Source organism: Amblyomma mixtum, chromosome 3 (genome assembly GCF_055824585.1).
Source record: "Amblyomma mixtum isolate Tamu chromosome 3, ASM5582458v1, whole genome shotgun sequence".
Taxonomy (NCBI): domain Eukaryota; kingdom Metazoa; phylum Arthropoda; class Arachnida; order Ixodida; family Ixodidae; genus Amblyomma; species Amblyomma mixtum.
Window position 1 is genome coordinate 124154394 of NC_143014.1, and position 17638 is coordinate 124172031.

General features: G+C 50.0%; 1 pseudogene; it reads left to right on the forward strand.

Moving 5' to 3' along the window:
• Positions 1 to 876, forward strand: LOC149351709 (serine/threonine-protein kinase PLK1 pseudogene; annotated as a pseudogene).
• The last annotated feature ends 16762 nt before the right edge of the window (positions 877 to 17638 follow it).

Here is a 17638-nt window from a genome sequence, read left to right on the forward strand (position 1 = left end):
CATGCGCAATGCTACGAGTTCATTGACAAAAAGACGAACACGGTCTACGCAGGCAAGATCGTCTCCAAGAAAAGTCTTAAAACGCCGCGCCTTCAGCAAAATATGCAGAAGGAAATCCATATCCACAAGAATCTGCGTCACAATCACATCGTTCATTTCTATAGCCACTTTGAGGACAATGAAAACCATTACATCATCTTGGAGCTGTGCCCACGACAGTCTCTGGTGGAGATGCTCCGGTGCCGCAATACGCTGACCGAGGCCGAGGTGCGGTTCTTTCTGCGCCAGCTGCTCCTCGCCTGCGAGTACCTGGTGCAGGAGAGGGTCATCCACCGAGACCTGAAGCTTGGAAACCTGCTCCTCACGGAAGACATGCAGCTCAAGGTAGCCGACTTCGGCTTCGCCACCCGCGTCTTCCACAAAGGGGAACTCAAGACGACAATCTGCGGCACCCCCAACTACGTCGCCCCCGAGATATTGTTCAGGACGGGCCACAGCTACGAAGCGGACATCTGGTCCGTCGGGTGCGTCATGTACGCGCTACTCGTGGGCAGTCCCCCGTTTAAGGCGACGTCGGAGAGGAAGACATACGAACGCATCAAGAAGAATAAATACCAGATCCCCTCCGCTGTGTCCTCTAATGCAAGCACCCTCATCCAGTGGATGCTCCATCCGGAGCCCGCAAAGCGGCCGAGCATCGAGGCCCTCATGCACCACGATTTCATGACAACGGGGCTCCTTCCTGCTTACCTGCCAGCATCCTGTCTCACAACAGAGCCTCACTTCGACGCACTAGGCCCTGCCCTGGACACAACCGACCGGAATCCCCTCATGGAGAAAAAAGGTCGTGGCGAGTTGGACTGTGTCCCCAATTAACCATCGCACTGCTCGTCTTTCCAGTTTCTGATTGTTCGGTTGCTTTTCCCTCTGCAAGGTGTTTTTTGGTGGTTTGGAGCAGGTGTCAACGTCTTCTGGTTAGGGGAACTCCCCCTGGTCGGCCAGCCTTCCCGTAGACCGTGCTGTGCAAGCCATGACCGCGAAGGGAGCTGTGAAAAAGATAAGAGATGTTGTTTATGCAATGATGGCCACTCTGCAACCTATTCCAACTGTCCTGCGTGGGGTGAGGAGGTACAGGTGTTGGAGATTCTCGGCAAGCGTCGTTGCTCTAGGCGCGATGCTACTGCGATTGAGAGCGTACGGTTTCTCGACTATGGCTGCGCGGCAGACTGCTACGGCTGGTTCGAGTCTGTCTCATGCAATAGCAGCAGCGGTAGAAAAGGCTATGGCGGAGGTCATCGACAGTTTGGTGTAATCTGTCACTGCATACATCTCTCAGGTCATGACATCACAGATCTCCTATTTAATGCTACACCCCAATTCCGCTCCTATGTCATCTGTGGAACCAGCTTCACCTGCCGCGCAGAGTGCGGCCAGGTCTTCTATTTCTTCATTGCAAATGCAAAAAGTGTGCCATTCTCCAACTTGTTCCTCAGAAGTCTAAACAGGTGCAACTGTTGTTGTGTGTTGACGTGGTAGAGCTAGATGCACGAGCCCAAAAACGTAGCCGGTCCCCTTTGACCGTTGCTGGGTGGTTTAGCCCTTAATCTAAAACAAATAAGAATAATTTAGGCACAAATGTTAAGCACAGCATTTTGGAAACGGCAGTTGCCTCTAAATTAATTTAACCTTGTCTTTCAAACGGGATTTTCCCCGATGTTATAGCGCTTTAAGAAACATGGTTGTCTAAAGAAACAAAATTTCGTATGAAGAATTACCGAATTTACAAAACTGATCGCCCATCGAGGGGAGGCGTTGTAATGTTGTCCGTATCGTCTACATTCTGTCACAGGGTAAGTTTGGTGTTTCAGTGTATGGATGTACGGCTGTGGATCTTTCCATACCTCGATTTGATCCCATTACAGTTGATTATGTTTATTTCTCATCTGGAGTTCACGCAATGCGTCCTCTGGATTCTTTACTTTCTAACAGCAGGCTTCAATTTAAACCAATCTACTTTGAGATTTCGAACGGATCAGTGCGACTCTATTTTATGGCACTGGGCCCGTGTAAACAATCTGGCCTGTACGAACATTGGTTTTCCGTCTTTTCTCCAGGGTCAGTCGTGCTCAGTACTAGATTTAATGTTCTGCACCCCAGGGTCAACAGCTTCTTCTTGAAGACCTGTTGACTCAGCTGCAAATAGTGATCACTTTCGAATCAGTTTCGAAATTGTGTGCCAGATGACTTCGATCGGCGGGCTCTGCTGCTCTCTCATCAATTACAAGAATTTCAAAAGCTCACTAAAAACCATGCCGAATTTTTCTGGTGAGTTCAGAGTGTTGGGCATTTGCTCCGCTATAGATCGAGCGCTGAAACAATCAGAATTTATAGTGCGGGCTGGTAAAGGCACTTCTACAAGCCCTTAGTGGAACGCGGAATGTACAAGGGATAAAATTGGAGGACGCTTAAGCTTCGCCTTTAAGAGTGGAACGCGAGAGCGTTTTGCAGGTTGTGGTGGTGTAAGTGAACGCATTTTGCTTTTTTTTTCAACTGTCTGAATTAATTAATTGATCAATTGATCAATTAATTGATCAATACCAAATTAATTCCTCTCCCATTGTTGAATTGTATGGTGCAAGACTACTTGACGGCCTTTCACTCACATGTCTCAATTGCGACTGAGGCCTCTTTGTGTGAGGAAAAGTCAGGTGCGGGCATTTTCTCCTAGTCCCTTGTGTGGCCTTTTTCTATGACGGTCTTTCAGATTTCACCTCTATTTATTTGGCTGAGTTTGTTGCAGTGGTTATTGCTCTACGCAAGCTAACCAACTATTTTTCAGCGGTAATAACAGTTACGGACTCATTATCCTTATGCACTTCCCTATCCGCGTCTTCCGAATCGTAGTCATTTCGCATGCTCAAATTTCCGATCCCTCCTCATGTCCAATCAGTTCGGTTTGTTTGGGTTCCTGGACATAGGGGCGTTCATTTCAGTGACCCAGCTGATGCTTTAGCGATGGCAGCGCTGAGTGGTCCAATCGACTACCTCTTTCTAACCTGTGCGTTTATCACGGCGGCGCGGTTTCGTACGTGTACTTTCTTGCGAGAATTTGTAGCATCAGCGCTTATTTCCTTCGATGATTTTCACCACGTTCTGTTCACTTGGAGGAGTAAAGATTGGCGATCTCGGAAACTTCAAGTTTCCTTCACGCGACTGAGTTGTCGTGTGCCGCAGCTAAATTTTTGCCTCTACAGGACTGGTCTCGCGATTTCCCCTTATGTGTGCGTATTACGCTGAGTCAGAAAGAACAGATCATTTTCTTCTCATTTGTAGCCGCTACATTTCGCTAAGGAGGCGACTATTAGAAGTTCAATTCCAGAAACTCAGTTTGCGCTTGTCTTCGGCGGTTGTTCTATTCCTTGGCGCTTCTATGCTCGGACGTACCGCCGTTCAAAATTTTCTCCTAGAATCATGATGTCTACCATCAAAATTTTCCCTTCTTCTCTTATCTTCTTCTTCTAAATCTTCTTTTATTAATTTATTTCGTTCTTCTCTTTTTGTTATTCCTGTTTTATTTTGTTCTTCACCTCTCTCAAATTCAAGCTTATGGATCACCTTTACCACCCTCAACCATCTCAGTCACTGATTTTAAGTTTCCCAATTTTCTGACCTCATCTCATTGCCGTATCCAGTCCACAAAACCTATTGTCACCTCCTGGCCATGGCCAATCCTCCTTGTGGGTATGCCCCATTTTTATGAGGGCAACAACAGCACTAGGCCTCAGTGAAGAAGGGCGCTTGCTCTGTTAAGGCGACGGCGCGGGCGGACGCAACAAATCAGCAAAATCAAATGAGCGCCGCGCTGATAGCTTCTGTAAAGGATGGACAACAAAAGAGATGACTGGCAGGAGGGCCCGTTGGAACGAAAACGACAAGGCCACAAAGGGCCTTTCATCTCTTTGCCCGAGTTCGCAGCCACAAGTGGAAGAATGTCACCACTACATGGCGATGTTGCTGCAGGAGCAATGGTCTCTCAGGGCGGAATGGCGACAACCTTACCACCGCTTCCCGATCAGTGTTGGTGCTGGTCCTTTGAGCGGAGCGTGGTATTCCAGAGGTGGCTTCGCCCTCTCCGCCTGAAGAACTGCACAGGAGTTCCGGTAGAGTGTACTAGAGTTCCGGTAACGCCTCCTGCTGTGGCCAGCGTCCTACTTTTCCCCCTGACGACCACCTTATTAGACCATATTCTGAAAGCGCTAAATTCACCAGACAGGGACTTAATGATTATTGCTAACCTCTTAAATGATGCCGGATGTGCGCGTTACTGTGCTTTTCTCAATGCTTCTCTAAAAAAAGAAATTGCCGCCACCGTTTGGAAGACGTTGAAGTAACGAGCGTTAGCTGTTCGGTAGCGCCATCTATCGTCCATATGATGTATTGCTACGTGATTAGGCTACTTTTCCATACCTTACGGCGAGCGGACGCCTACTGCCTTGAGGTCGGATATTTTTAACCAATTTGGGCCGAAAAAAATTCTGAGGGAACTTGTCTGCTTAGTAGAGGAATGCGAAAGCATGTGTTTTGAGGAAAGCTAGAGAGGTTTGTGAGGAAAGGAAAGGGTGCAGTAGCTCTCCAGTCTCGATATCTCGGTAGACGAAGCCATGCCTCAAAGCATGCAACTGAAGGTGCATGCAGTGTCATCGGTCCTAACCCCTGTAGCAAGCTAGCCTCCAACTTGACTAAAACTTAAAAGCTATATGCAAAGAGAAATGCTATGACACCACTCGGAATGCTGCACGACGAACGGTTGCTCAAAATTTTGGTGAATATAATCGAGAATATTGCCACCACATTGAGGTGAACCAGTGATGACATCGCTGGGATTTCGTCTAAACGTGTGATATCTATTGCTCAAACCAGCGTCGGCGCTACGGCGGACGCGGTTTTGCGCCGCGCGCCTCTTTTTTTTTTTTTTTGCATGTGCGTGTGCGTGTGCGTGCGTGTGGGTGTTCGTGGCAGCGATGTTTCATTATAGCAATCAATATATCCACAGTCACCCAACAGCAGTCCTGTATTTATCCAAATATTGAATTTTCAAAGGTTTTTCGACTTTTTGGAGGGCCATTTTTCCTTACCTCAAAGCAGTAGGTGGCCGGTCGCCATGAGGTATGAAACTGTGAGCTGCCGAGTGCTGACGACATGGCCGCCATGTTAAGCCCAACAATAAGTAAATATTAACCTAATCACACAACATTCATGACTAACATGTCCAACTCATCGAGCCCGTTACGAATATCCTTTAGTTAGATCATGACTTTATCGGTTAGTTAATTATAAGCAATTAAACATAAGCATAACCATAACTAAATATTAACTTCATTAGTTAATTTTGGTGTCTAATCTGTTCTACACATATAGAGGATTCCAAATATCTCATTCGCTTTAGGATGCCTCATTAATTACTGAGTTAAAAGCGATTAAACATAGTCCTGTGACTAGTTAATTATGCGGTCATAAAATCAATGACGTCACCAATCACGCCGAAGGGAGGTGGTAGCAGACCCCAAGAAATCGAGAAGCGTGATGAATAAGAGCTAACGCTCTTAATATGCAAAATAAATACCTCCTCATGTAGCTGACTCCTCCAAGCCTCTTCCTGATTTTTCTCGTTCAACGGCACCACTCAGGGCTGGTACCTGCAAACCTCGACCTATAGCAGAGAGGCGATCCACGCGGCTTAAAAAAAAAACACACACACACATTTTTAACAGCGTCAAGTCATGACGCGACGTCACGGAGATGCGGCGGTCCTGGCGTCAGCAGTCACTTTCGTTGTGAAGTCAAAACGTGGGACCATACGGATTCGGTGTGCCACTCTCGCGTCTTTTCGAACGTAATTCACGGCATCGCCATATTTTATGGTACTATTGGTTGAACCTCAAGGCAGAAGAAGGGAAGCGTTTAAGTTTCCACACGCTTATTGCAGTCAGGTAGGAGCGAAAGCGGCGGGCATCGGCCATGAAACGGGAAAAGTTCGGCGACGGCTTCGCGGTTAGCATTACATTTCTTCGTCGGTTTGGTTTGGTTTATGGGGTTTAACGTCCCACAGCAACTCAGGATATGACGGACTCCGTGGTGGAGGGCTTCGGTCAATTTCGGCCACCTGGGGTTCTTCAACGTGCACTGACATCGCATGGGCCTCTGGCAGTTCGCCTATATCGAAATGCGACCGCCGCAGCCGGGATCGAACCCGCGTCTTTCGGGTGAGCAGCCGAGCACCATAAGCACTGAGCCGCCGGGCCGGAATTTCTGCATCGAAGACTGATAGTTTGCGTCTCTTAATGCGCGTGGTTGCTCTTCAGTCACGCGGAGAACAGTGCAAGAATCAACGCCTGTAGCTGGTTCGCCTTTTCCTAATTTGTGACTATTTTCACTTTCGCGAGCGTCAACTATGGTGTGTCTTTTAAGCACCGTTCTTAGAAAGAGAATAAACGTCGCTTGGACCTTGGCAAAGTGACGCAATATTATTTCCGAGATTATCGTAATTCTCTCATCACACGTCGATCAGAACCTGGCGAACACAACAGATACCGCACCAAAAGCCACCCTGATCAAGCAGAAGGCGCACACATCAATGCAGTTTTTTTTAAGTAAGCGGCAGAATGACTTGAAATATTTAGGTCAGCAGAGTGAACGCGAATTTCCTTTTAACCTGAAGAAAAACGTCTGCGCATGTGCTTGTGCAGCTCTCCCAATCCCAAGAGAGTAAAAAGAGAGCATTCTTGCGGAGATCACCGGGGGAGTGAGACCTCGGCTCCTGCCACAAATGTCTGTTTCATCGAGCTGAATAACGCAGTTAAGTTAGCTGCTCACTCAACAAAGTTCAAAAGAAAAGATAGATTGCGTTCTCCTTATTCAAAGGAACTGTATGACTTCAGTGTCCAGTTTTTTCCGCATTCTCCGGAGTGAAGTGGCTCGAAGAAAACAGGAAGCACATCATGAGGTTCGTCGTATAAAAAAGCTATCCCGCGTCGTCCTACTTCTTGCCCTAGCGATCGGGTATGCTGCATCTGGCCAAGAAGTTGAGAACTGTACACGATTAGTTTTTCTCTATACGGTTTCATTCAACCCGTATACGCAGTAGCCCGCCTAAGCTGCGCTATTACTGCTGCCAACATTGAAGCGGAGAAGGAAGCCGATGCATCGCTCCGCCTGTTAATTCCATCTGGAGAACAGGTGGAATAAGTGCAGAACTGCCTTTTGGGCCTCAACAAGAATGTCTCTAACCACAAGCGACGATCATGATTTGAAATATACGCGCACTCGACTCGGCTTCGAAGGCAGCGCATAGCTTGGCGCAGTGCAGGCATGCTGCGTTTTTGCCTTCATCCCGCGTCGGCTCAGGCGGAACATGATAGAGAAGTGCGATTAATCTCGTATCAAGAGATGACAGAACACTACAAGCAATGCCGGAGGTGTTTTCCCCCACCAAACACGGCGTTAAATAGGAGTCAGGCGACGGCGTGGAGACTGCGAGGACGATAAATGTAAAAAGTGTGGGGCGAGAGGAACCCTCGACCATATAATTCGGGAGTGCACTTACTCCCCAGGCAGGGCGCAATACATTAGCAGTAGGGAAGCCCGGGAAACCTTGTTGCGTAGCTCGGACCCTGAGCTCCAACTCACCGCCGTCCAACTGGCAGAGGAGGCCGCCGGCCAAACCAACCCGGCCAGCATCGACTGCGACCATCCCGTGCGGCTGGGCCGCTCCTAAGTACCCTCCCCCGTAAAGGGGGGTGAGACAGAGCGGCCCACGCGGTGTGGTACTTATCTGTTGGACAATAAAAGTTTTCAACAACAACAACAAAAATCCGCGTCTCTGCCGACCGCAGCGCCACTTTTATTTACAAATATGATGCTTGTAGTACATTCAGATGGAATGCTAGTGCTTTGGATAGCGGCTCATGAAGAAAAAAACATTTAGGAAGGTTGTTAATTTACCCCACAAGTCAGAGAAGATCGCTTTCACCCCTTACCAGAATCCATTCTGGTGTTCATCATCGTACAGCTGCACGCTGGGCCATGGTGGTGGCAGCAGCTTATAATGGAGACCTTGGACCCGAAAGAGGCGCAGTAGTTTAATGTACACCGTGCTACAATGGCTCCTAGCCAAATGCTTCGCAGGCGATGTAGCGCTGTGCCTCTACTTTCGCAGGCAGTGCTGGACTATTCGCTGAACGAATAGTATGGAGTACCAGGCTGAAACAATTGGCCGTGCTCCAAGACACCGTGCTGACTGCGATGGCCCTTCTGGGCGAACAACTTCCCGCAGACGTTGCACGAGAAGTTACCGCCAGTGCGATGGAATCGGCGGTGGGTGTTGGCAGAGCTGGCACTGGCGAATTCAGCCCCGCACTTCTTGCACTGTCGCTCACCAATATGTGAGCCCAAGTGTAAGGCCATGATGGCCCTAGTCTTGCACTTCTTGCAAATCGGGCATTTTCGGCCCTTGCGTTCGGAGGCGTTTTTCTCGTGCTTGAACAGCCCATGAGCGATGAGCCTGCTCGGCAGATGGAATAGCTGCATACAATCACGGCACTTGTGGACGGTGCCGTCTCGGGCCTGCTGGATGTCTTGCAGCAGCCGTGGCTGGTCAGAAGCGAGGCGAATCTGCACGGAGAAGAAAGAGGGCCGGTCGGTCAGAGTTTCTATAAAGGGCCCGCTCTGTCTCTCACGCCAAGAATACTCTTTGCAAGAAAAGTAACTGTTCAGTCCCGTCGATCGCAACGAGGCTAAACTTCTGCCGGGAAGTGGAATGAACTGTTGGCCAAGCACACTACAGACTACGCGTCGTCACTGCGTCACAGCTTTCTCGTCGACAGACTTCCGTGCCATTTCGTCCCATACGCGCGGCACAAGTTTCAGTGCGACATAGAAAAGCTTCAGAAGCATTGTGAACCCTGGCCTTCGCCGCATTCTTCTTTTAAGTGCTACTAGCGTCAATCCCTCAATTCGCGAAACGTTTTTCGGCAATTCCTTGCGATTTACGCATTAAAACACGCGCCGCTGTGGCTCATTGGCTTTGGCGTTTGGCCGCTGCTCCCAAGGTTGCGGTATAGAATCCCAGCCGACACGGCTGCATTCCTATAGAGGCGAAATCCAAAAACGGTGTGCTCTGCGACGTCAGCGCACGTTGAGGAACCGCAGATGGTCGAAATTGATCCGGAGCCCGCCACTACGGCGTCCCTCGTGGAATTAAACCACACATACCACCAGTACGCATTAAAACAAGCTTGAAAGTCGAACAAATTGCCCTTATTTGTGCTGGCGCGGCATACTCGAGCAACTAAAGTCCAGAAATCACCTCATTTAACCATGCAAAATTTCTCTCAGAAAGTAAGCCTACCTTAAGATGTGAAAGGACAGTACTTGGCGTGTCTCATGACTTACCTGTATTTGTAAATAAAGTTAGTGCTTCAACTCAGCGGCCCAATCGTCATAGCCAACTCAAAGAATTCTAGCCTTCCCGGACCACTGTTCCGATCGCTGAATGGCCTTCTCCCCCTTTTCATTTTAGTCCAGCCCTATGACAACGAGGGATTCCTGTGTTCACTTGTTAGGCTTCGGTGAAGCTGCCTTTGTGCATGGCCACGCCATCCCGGTCTGCCGGAGTTTCATGTGCCTCAGACCTGAGAGCGCATCGTGGCGCATCTCTCGCCCACGTACCCCCCCCCCCCCCCCCCCCCCCCTCCCAGGCTATCGTAGACCGCCTGAAGGATGGATGCCAATTAGTTTCTGCTGTACGGCGGCGACAATCACAATAGAGACTTTTAACGTAGCGAAGTTGCACTAGCGTAGACGCACCGGACTGCCGGAGGCTGGCTGCGCATGCGCAGTGGCCACACGTGGCCCGCCCTTGCCACTGCGCGTGCGCAGGACGTACCCGGAAAACGTGGACTCGCTCTAATGACAGTGAACAACTTTAGCTGATTAAAACGCTTCTTAATACAACTGAAGTTATAAAACACAAGTCCTCGCGTGACCGCAGCTGCGTGACTGGCACCCGTGCGCCGCAGCGAAAGATCTACGATCTAAGCATGGGGTGATTTCTCAGCTTAGGTAAGCTTAGCTTATAGTTGAAACGAAAGATGTTATGCAGAAAGGAAAAGAGGGACAGAAGAGTAAAATGGACAGGTGATCGTACGATGTGATGCGACAAATCTGTTAGCAATATTGGTTGTACATTTTGGTTTTACATTGATCGCCTTCCCACTGGGTATTTTAATTTGATTTCGCCGTCGGTTTTTCGCTCCGCTGCTGCCTGGGCTTCTGGTGGGTGGGGACTTCTGAAGGGTGGGCGGTGGGTGGAGACTCGTAGGTGGGAGATGCATTTTTACCGAAGGGTGCTCACCCGACTGACCTAGTGGAGAGTGCTCTGGAGGAGGCACCTTCCGGGCGCACGCACGCAGAGGGAGGCAGGCAGAAACAGACAATGTACAGGTGCCGTCAGAAGTAAATGGAAGGCAATATTAACTAAAAAATTTAATCATTGCTCTGCCAAATCATGCATTCTTGTATACACATGTGCAGCCTAATTGTGATTGTGCGAATTGCACTGTGCGCCTACAAACATGGACCATTGTGCTTCAGATTTAAAGAAATTAAAATTTTTTGACGAAGTCGCCCTCCATTTACTTCTGACGGCGAGTGTCCAGTGAGACCATAGGTGCCTCTTCCCGCACCACCGCTGTATGGCGGGAAAAAGAAGTGCCAATTTAGAACCAGTGAAACAGTCTACCGAAAAGTCGTTGTTGGTGATAAAAGAAAAAAAGACTAGGAACGGTTGCGAATGGTAATACGAATGTTTATGTATTGGTGACAGCAACGAATTTTTCGCAGTCCTGTTCTGTGTTTTATCTCGTGAAGTCAGACAGCCGGAGGTGAATATGAACTTGCCCAGGACTGAAATGGTACCCTTCAGTGCGTTTCGGTGCGTTTCGAAAGAACGATCTACCGCAGCCGATGCGGCGCCCATGCCACTAGGCCGCCCGTCGCCTCCCATCCACTTTTGCTCTCCCAATTCGTTCTTCCAGGAGGACGCTGACGCCAGTGCCGCCGCCAACGAGACGACGACGGCGTGAAACTGAGGAGCGAGCTTATTAATAAGAGCTGCCGCTCTAACAATTAAAGGAGGAAAAGGGACAGACAGACAGACAGACAGACAGACAGACAGACAGACAGACAGACAGACAGACAGACAGACAGACAGACAGACAGACAGACAGACACAGACACGGACAGACAGACAGACACATACAGACAGACAGACAGACAGACACAGACACGGACAGATAGACAGGCACACAGACAGACACAGACAGACAGACAGACACAGACAGACAGATACAGGCAGACAGACAGACAGACAGACAGACAGACAGACAGACAGACAGACAGACAGACAGACAGACAGACAGACAGACAGACACAGACAGACAGACAGACAGACAGACAGACAGACAGACAGACAGACAGACAGACAGACAGACAGACAGACAGACAGACAGACAGACAGACACACAGACAGACAGACAGACAGACAGACAGACAGACACAGACAGACAGACACACAGACAGACAGACAGACAGACGGACGGACGGACGGACGGACGGACGGACGGACGGACGGACGGACGGACGGACAGACAGACACAGACAGACACACACACAGACAGACACAGACAGACAGACACACAGACACAAAGACAGACAGACACAGACAGACAGACACAGACAGGCAGACAGACAGACACAGACAGACACAGACAGACACAGACAGACAGACATACACAGACAAACAGACAGACAGACAGACAGACAGACACAGACAGACACAGACACTGACAGACAGACATACACAGACAAACAGACAGACAGACAGAAAGACAGACAGACAGACAGACAGACAGACAGACAGACAGACAGACAGACAGACAGACAGCGGGGTTTTGCAATGACGAAACTGAATACTAGCCCTGTTTACATCAACCCGACAGCGGCGTGTCGAGTCAGGGGGTCGGGCTAAGCAAGAATCACACCTACCGGACAACGACTACGTGTGCATGGATTTGATTTCAGCAAGTCAAGACCAGCACAGCTGCAGCTACACCCAGCGTCGAGCAGCGCAATGCGAGCATGCAATGGCAGCCTCAAAGATCGCGACGCGCCGCCACTGGATCTCTTCAATTTACCGCGCTCGTGCAGCCCGCTGGCTGCCATAAAGTTCGCCCCTGACAGGAAAGCGCATCATGGTGAATGGCCTGCGGTCATCGGAACACGGATCACGGAGGTCAGATGCTTTCTGTAGCTTAGCGTCCTGCTGCGCCTAGTTGCTGCGCGTGCGTACGGCAGAAATAGGCTACTTGAGATCGAAAACAACGACCTGAAGTTATTGAGGGCTGCCGCAGACAGCAGAACAAACAGCTGATCGCGCTCGCACCCGTATACATCGGCGACGACAACGCGAGCGCGTACCTTCGTAGCACCGTGTGTCGTGAGAAACCCTCAAAAGCATATACCGCAATCTAACGTCTTTCAGTCGACACCACATCGGAGGGAAACACTGCCCGTGCGTTTCTCGTCAAACGACACGCCGTACTCTCGGATCATACGCAATAAGTATGATTGTATGACCGCAGACGATCGACCTGCGTGGTGATTGACTTTGCTGTGGTCGTTGCGATTTCTACGTTCGTGAAATGCTTCTGATGGGCTGTATCAGAAAAGTATGGGGATACGTTCCGTTCAACTGTAGTCTGTCGGCCGCCGGTTTTTGCTGCCGGCAAGGAATGCACGCATAATCTCCACAAAAGCGCATATCAGCTGCTTGAACGTTCATCTAGAGCAAGTGGGTGTACTGCACAAATTTAGTTGCGTATGGTATCTGTAATGCTACAGCATTGCCGTAGAGGGCTGGCACTCGAATGAAAGGTGCTACAATCCGGCCTTGCGTGTCAGCGCCTCACGTACCGCGTGTACTTGAGTGATGATCCGCACTGGGAAATTCTTCTCTTTTATCTCTTGAATAAGCCAAACGCGAGGAGATACATGCGTACGGTGCTGCTCAGATATTTTAGTATTTGTGGCAGAAGGCCCGAGTATCAAGCTGTACGACAGTCGGCGACGACAGAATCAGCACTCGCATTGGCTGCTCTAAGTGACAACTGTGTGGCTGCATATACGCCCGCAGAGATGCCTCGGGCAACGTGCTCGTGAGGGTTTTTAATAAAGGACATGCTTCAGTCAAGCGTTTCTCAAAGCATATCCGCCCTTGCACTGCGCAGAATGCAACGAAGGCCATACGCTCTCGTTTGGCGTTCAACCAACACCTCGCCAAACAAGTTCAGCACATGCATATATGCGTGCGTTTGAGCGCGTACTCGGAGATGGAATCTGCGGCCGCTCTCGTGAAAGGCCTCGAACACCATCGCAATGCGAAATTAACAGCCGAAATATTTCGTGAATCAGAACTATGCGATCGTAATAAAAAGCCAGCATTTGTGCTTGCGAGCTGCAGAGACGATCGAACTTCGATCACAGACACGTACTTAAAACAAATAAATAGTGAGAACTACCGAAAAAAGCGTCATTGCAGGCGACACAGATGATATGTACCGCGATCTTGTCGAAACAAGCGCCTGTATTGCGCAAAAAATCTCAAAGAACCACGGTCCTTAAAAATGGCCGCAGTCGCTAGCTACCATAGCACCTCTCCGTCGTCTGCTAGCTGCCCGAGCGCTGCCAGCACAAAATCGTCCTGGTGAGTCTGGCTGCCCGCTGGCAGCCTGAAACCGCCCAGCCGGAGAAAACCGAACGCGTTCTGGCAGTTCTGGGCAGCCACCGGAAGTGCGCGGAGCAGCCTGAGAAAATCAAGTGCCTGGCTCGGCGCTCTGGCAGCCCGCAGGCAGCCCACGGGCAGCCAGAGGTGGATAATCAAGAGGCCTAATGGAGGCACGACGGCACAAGCAAAGAGGAGGTTCCTATTTATCCTCTCTCCTATACTAACCCGACTCTGACTCGACAGCGTTCTCGGGCGCCTCTCCGGCCGAGTCGGGTCCAGTCAACTAACTCCCTTGCGGCGGAGTTGACTGGAACCGATCCGACTCGGCTGCTTTTACATGAACCCAGTAACAAACTTTCTATCCGACTACTCAAGTGAACCCCGGCTCGGCGGGTTCATGTAAACGCTGCTTACAAAAGAATATCTACAAGTTGTGCTTTCCGCCAAAAAGCTCGTTTGCGCAATCTGGCAAATCTAACTAGCGCTGTTTAAAGCAGGTATGGTTTACGCATCGATGGTAACGGCATAGGACGAGATGAAGTGCGTTGTCGCATTTAATTCTTTTGGTTGTGGTTTATGTGGCTTAACGTTCCAAAGGGACTCAGGATATGTGGGACACCGTAGTGGAGGGCTCCGTAAATTTCGACCACCTCGGGCTCTTTAATGTGCACTGACGTCACACAGTACACGGGCCTCTAGAATTTCGCCTCCATCGAAATTCGACCACCACAGCCGGGATCGTACCCGCGTCTTTCGGGTCAGCAGCCGAGCACCATCACCGCTGAGCCACCGCGGCGGCCATTGAATTCTACTTAAGGCTTTGTGCAAGTGGTACAAAAATTGTGTTTACCTGGTGAATAGACCGACCATACGTGACGTATAGACCGGAAACACAGCGTATACCCCCTAAGGCCCGTTTCACACGGTGCGACTTTCACCGCGCGCCCGACAATGCGCGGACGGAAATCGTTCGCAAGACGCCTGAGGCTAGACAGGCTGCCCTCTCCAGCCGCAGACCGAAAGAATTCGCAGGGTTGGGTGGTGAAATTCGCAACACTGCAAGCGGAACCCATTGGTTTAAAACAATAAGTCTTAGCTTTGCTGTCGCACGGCTACTGGAATTCTGAAGAAAAAGACGAGGCTCGTAACTTCGCTGCCAGAACCATAACACACGGCGCAGCTATCAGCGACCGTCGTATCCGCGAGAAATGCCGACAGCCTGCCGGTAGAGAGGCGAGGCTTACCTCATCAGGGTTGACGTTCCCGGCTTGGTCCGCCACACTGAGCTTCGCCTCAGACTCGTCCAGCGGAGGAGGGCTGCCGGCCGGGGGCGAGGCGGCGGCCTGCGGGTCCATGGCTCTGTACTCCTGGCGGCGCCCTGGAGCTGACACCGGGAGAGCAGCGACGGAGGAGCAGCTACCACCTCGCAGCGGTCGGAGCGACTGCCTTGGCAGTTGAAGAACGCGCCGTGGCGCGTGAATGAGGCGACGCAGAGCGCGAGCTATAGGAAAGAAGAAGCTGTTGGAAATTACACATTAGGCAAAAATTCGCCGCTTTTGCTCATTGACTAATGGGGTCGTTTCCCGTTAACAGCATTTAGTCAAAAGGTCGCTCTGAATAGTCAATGCCGGTTGTAATTACACCGCGGTCTCGCGCTTCTTTTGCTCCTTCGGCTACCATGTACCCAAGAGCTCTGATGTACCCTGCTACGGTGGCCAGGTGGGTCCAACTGCAGAAGTTCACTGTTTCTCAGCCTCATGACACCAAAACTGGCCCTGCGGTTCGGACCCTGCTTCTGCGGCCACTGATCTCCAATAAGGGGCTGAATGGTGCATCGGGCGTCCGAAAACGTGCCCGAAAGTGAAGCCACCGAATTAAGCGGCCTCTTCCCGAAAGGCCGAAAGTCAGCCTTTGGAAATGCACGGAACGGGACACCAGTACAGCTTAAAAATTGGTAAAAATTGCTGCTGAGGAATGAAAATGACGCAATAATTGTCTCACATCTAGGTGGACACCCAGATTTGCATTTTTTCTTTGACATCTCTTCTTTTCGTTGTTCTCGTCTTTTTCCACGACAGTTCTAAACCTGTTGCGCCGTCAACTACTGCGCGATGTCAGTGCACTTTAAAGAACCCCAGGTGGTCGAAATTTCCGGAGCCCTTCACTACGGCGCCCCTCATAGCCTGACTAGTTTTGGGACGTTAAACCCCATAAGCCAATAAACCAAACCAAACATGAGGAGACCAGCAAAATCTTCTCGAAAGACGTTTCAAAAAATTACCAGGAACTTTAGCGGCTAAAGTGGTGAAAGGCGAAAGCCTGAGTGCTGCATTATACTACGCCATTGTTCACTTCACATTCTGTTGGTGCATTAATTAATTGCAAATTAATGGCGCTTAACCTTTGCCTTTAGGAGTGGAACGCGACAGCGTGTTGTAGCGCTGCCAGGGAGTTCACGGAACGCCACTACCCGTTCGGCGCGATGCGTTGCCCTTTGAACGCAACGCTTTATGAGGAAAGGAAATGGCGCTGTAATTCTCTGTCATCTCGGTGAACATCTGAACCGCAGGAAGGGAGGAAGTGGAGTGAAAGAACAAAGAGGGAGAGGGGCCGTAATGAAGGAAATGAAAATTGTATTTGAGGAAAGGAAATTGCACAGTAACTGCTCACATACTTCGGTGGACGCCCGTCAAAATTCGCGCGCTGTGACGTCACGACCATATCGACCAATCTCAAACACGGATAAATTTGCTAACACGTCTTGGTCACGACAGTATGAGCCATTAAAATCTTTCGCCTTAAAAAGAGGGGTCATTTGCATTGCAATGGAACGACTGACAGGACGTGGCTGGATAGCCCATATTTATCGTGAAAACTTTGCTGAAAATTTTCCTGACTCAAACGCTGACTTGTTTACGGTGAAACTGCGCACAAAGCTTGGGCATTGCGGTAACTTTTTCTCGTAGTAAGCTGGACAACGATACTTAACTGGTTCAGCGGCGCATGATGCAAACCCGTAGTCGTCTGCCCTGAGATCGACGAACCGAAACCTGCCAACGACCGCGGCGGCCGCGTTTCGATGGAGGCGAAACGGAAAGGCGTCCGTGTGCTGTGCAATGTCAAAGCACGTTAAAGATTCATAGGTGGTCGAAATTATTCCGGAGCCCTCCACTAGGGCACCTCTTTCTTCCTTTCTTATTTCGCTCCCTCCTTTATCACTTCGTTTACGGTGCGGTTCGGGTATCCACCGATATATGAGACAGTTACTGCGTCGTTTCCTTCCCTCAAAACCAATTCTGTAATATTCAGTTTTCAGTTTTCAATTTTCGCCAAAGGGCGGTGGTGGCGTCGTATGTTGTCTGCAGGGGAAAGCGCCCCGACGCGAAAGGCGCCCAGGCGAGCGTTACAGGGTGCGTATGTCCTTTGTGGCACCACCACTGCCTTTCGGCGGCAACTAGACGCTGGCGGCTTTTAGTTCGCCGACCTCGGCGCAGATGATAAAGAGTTTGCATCATGCGCTGGGAACCAAGTAAGTACTGTTGCCAAACTTGCTAATACCAGCTAATACGCAGGCCCGGTACGCCGTTTTACCGCGAACGATACAGCTGTTGAGGCGAAAAATTTTCTAGAAGTCTTCACAGCAAAGGTGCACAATACTATAGCATGTATGGAGCCTTGCCTACTAAGCTCTGTGTCGTCCGGTTGCACTAGCGTCGCCAACACTGCGCTTTATTGTGATGCGCGTTCCCGCGCTTTAAGCCCAATTTATACAATCAATGGGTGATAAATTTAAGAAAC